The sequence below is a fragment of the Trachymyrmex septentrionalis genome, unplaced genomic scaffold, assembly GCF_001594115.1.
Source record: "Trachymyrmex septentrionalis isolate Tsep2-gDNA-1 unplaced genomic scaffold, Tsep1.0 scaffold19, whole genome shotgun sequence".
Taxonomy (NCBI): Eukaryota; Metazoa; Arthropoda; class Insecta; order Hymenoptera; family Formicidae; genus Trachymyrmex; species Trachymyrmex septentrionalis.
In genome coordinates this window covers 3492351-3496288 of record NW_017305071.1, presented here as the reverse complement: position 1 = coordinate 3496288, position 3938 = coordinate 3492351, and positions in this window count along the sequence as shown.

The window sequence follows — 3938 nt, the reverse complement described above, 5'->3', positions numbered from 1 at the left end:
GGGCCTTAGGGTTCTATTCGATAACTCTTAACGATATCTGCAACGATATCATTGCATACGTTGTCATTGCGCAGGTTTTTGTATACTGCAAAAAAGCTGCGCGACGACAATTTAACGGTTACAGAATAGACCTCTTAATTTGCGATATTTTCTTTTCGTAAGACGAAATAGGTATTCTTATGAAACTCATTAAAGAGACTATTCGAGGGACTGGATTAATTATTAAATTATTAAATTTTTGTTTTCCGAATTGTATATATAGTACTTACGAATCATAGTTTATTGACTAACGTTCTCGTAGTAATAAGCAAAGGCACACCATTGCAGATTAGCATCGGTCTGACCGTGGAAATTTGAGGAGTGATTTTGCTTCATGAATTTCAATGCGCGACCGGCAGTGCTAGATTAAGATCGGTCGAAATCGGCAGTCGGGATCAACCAAATTGCTAGGCTTCGAACAATTTGCTTATTTATGTAGTCTGATAGAAATGCAATGTAAATGATATCTGCAATGCGTTAGTATTTGCAGCTGCAAGGCGTGCTCGATTTATTTTCTTCTATGTAATCGATATTACACGAAAAGGACGGTTTTGTCGAAATATCCAAAATTTAACATAAGATACAGATTAAAAAATAATTTTGTTCAACAATACTGTCAAAACAATACTGTAGCACACTCGAACTCTGCTTGCTAGAATATCAAAAAATTTTTCGCATAAAATATCAGAATTTCTCATCACGTTTGAATTTTTCACAGAAATATTATGATTCGAAAAATTATTTTCAGACACATTTTTAGTTAAAATTTTTCAGCATTTCAAAAATTTCCTTCTTCCCATGTAAACGCGTAAACAGGAGTCGTGTAACACGTAAGATAAACTAGCACATATAAATTCGGAAAAAAAGCTACTAAACGAAAAACAAATGAAATAACCGTTTGTGAAGGTACTCGAGGAATTTCATTCGAGTAACGCCGGGATCTGTTGCGATGATTGTTGAAACAATGATAGATCGTTCAAGGCTGGCATTTTTCCACGTAGGCACGTTGCAGACATTAATTACGGAATATTCTCGGGAAAATCGAAGGCGCACAAGTGTCCGTTGGATGTTGTACAAACAACGATGTGAGCGAGCATCCTTGGCTGCATCCCCGAGAGAACTTTCCGTGCGTCGCGTCGTAATAGCTCTATTTATTGCAGTAATAACTGCTACCACCTACATACGAGTATCATCTTGCTGTCGTGCAGACACGAGGGGGTGGAGAGGCGGGCCGAGGTATATCGGAACAATCCTCTTATCTGCACAAACGCCCTCGATGGTATTCGGCCCGGTTAGTACACGGCCGAAATACGAGAAAGGTCGATGATACTCCTCGCTTACGTTCCGTATTTGTACTTCGTAATTTGTACGATCGATCGCGGGCTCCGATCCTTATAGGAGGCACGGTATAATAGCGACCTCGCGTTACTCATATATCAACGGTACGTGTCTAAGTAAGCAATCGAGGATCACGGTTGACCGACGCGGTAGTCGCGGTGGGATATCCTGCCTGCACGAAAGGTAACTCAAGACAACGTTTGAGAATAATTTGATTGATTGGCGACGCGCACGCAGGGCGGCGAAAGGATGAAGAGAAGGCGTTTATCGCGTTAAGCCTGATCTATACGTAGGACGTGGGGACGCGGGTCGCAGGTCACAAGATTAAACCCACGGGACGTGTGCAGGACGTGGGAAGCGAAAATTGAAGTTTACTCAACTTCAGGCGTCCTTATTACGACCTGAGATACGTCACGCTGCCTGCGTCTAATCTTGCGACTTGCAATCCACTTGCGATGGCAACTCCTAAGCAGATCTTTATAGGCTTTATAGGCTGCGGAACACAAAACGCAGGATGCACTGAAGTTGGATGCGGTGACCTTCAACTTTCGTGTCCCTCCCAGTGAAAAATGATAATGGAATCGAACATTATCATTTCTGACTGAGCTATTACAACCGGATAACGCTAATCTTGTCTAATCTTGCGTCTTGCGAAATTATACGACAGTAGTTCGTTCTCGAGGAGCTAAGCAGCGCTCCGTTTTACCTCGCGTTTTACCTACGCGAATTCTCCACTCGTCAGTTTCATTTTTCCAATTCAGACGTTCAGCTGACGCGAAAAATATCGAGAGAGACGAGGAGTGCGCTTGAAACCCTCCTTTCCCCACCGTAATTGAATATACGCGTTGATTGATGGCTGTTTTAAACAAAAGCAAAACGTTATAACTATCATATCGGGAGAGCGGACAGGTGGAAAAAAAAAAGAGAAGTCTCGCTGTACACAAACGAACCGATCAACTCACGTTCCACGGATTGAGGAGACGAATGGCGAGAGGAAAAAAAAAAAGAATTTAAAAAAAGCAAATCCATGCCGACACGAGTACCTTCTTATGTTGCGACTCTCGAGTTAAGGTGTAGCGCAAAATTATTTATGACCGCGTAAATAATTGCTGAGTAATAATGCTCTAGTTGCAGGTTTAATCTTTCACGGAATATCTTGGAAGGCGATAATATTTTTATACTGTTGACTCGCTCTCCTCCATTCACTTTCGAAGGAAAGATTATGAGAAGTAGATAAGAAATATAATATTGGGTAAACCTATTTTCGTATCAAACAACATAAGGTAATGCGACCTAATTGTCGTACAGTCAATGCGGTAATTTTATTTAATATAAAACCCTTTGATATAATAAGTTCTTAATAATAATCTTTGTTGATCGTTATTGTAACATAATATTGTCTCGGTATTTTGCTGCTCGAAAATCATTCATTGGTTAGCCACGAATACAGAAATATAATAACACAACACCTCGTTCAACTATTTCATTTTTTACACCGATATGACTTTCGACGCCAGAACTTTTAGAATTCTCTCTTTCCGAGAAACTGCCGGTTCTTATCCGAATGAGGGTAGATTATGGCCGCCATTTCGTTGTACACGGGTCATAAGGCATCGGCGAGTTATCATGTGACATTTATTAAAGTGTTACGACGTGCTTTATTGCGTCACTTTCGTCTTTGATTTTTATCGTCTATTTATATTACCCACTGTATGTAAATGATGCCGATCTAACACATCGGCACGTCGGATCTGCAAAACTTCTCGAATGAAAATTATCATAGCGAAAAACGTCGGTTGCAAAAATTCTTCCCGATATCAGAAATTAACGTGCCAATTAACTGCGCTCTCTCATTATTTCGCTGCCGAAATTTCGCTACCGAATGCCGACCAATGAAAAATTCCCGTCGGCGAAGTATCGTTCAAGACGAAGTACAGTGCCGTTATCTACAAATTACCGAATACCGTATGTGTACGTTCTCTCTTCGCCAGACTATCAAAGTGATATTAAAACTTTTTTATTTATGGATTTTCAGTAAATCACTTCGCCCGCCTACGTGTTTAAATTGACATTTTGCAACTTCGGGAGGTCGCCTCGATCCTCGAACTCCTTGAAAATTAAAAAAGCGCATCAGAATTGTTTTCCCTCGTTCCGAAGATCTACGAACGAGGAGTCGCGAAAAATTCCTTGCACGCAATATATTTCGGAGCTTTCGAACCCGCCTTGTCGGCGCATGCATTGTCGTCCATTCATCGATCTTTTCGACGAGAAATTGGGCTAACCGGCCAGTCGTGACGTAATCCGGCAACCTTGATTATTCCTTGTTCCTTGGGCAATTATTCTCCCTTCTCCTCTTTCGGTCATTTCCGCGTCCCTTCGCGTCACATTTCGTCTTATTATACTGTGATTCAGGTAACGACCACGTGCCGTGCTCTCATTATTCCCCACCCGTCGTGACACGTGAATCGTTAACGAAAGAGCCGCGAACAGTCTGTAATATTCATTTGCCACCATTGCTGTAAACAAGGCGCACGTGCTTTTTGCGAAATCGCACTCGTTTG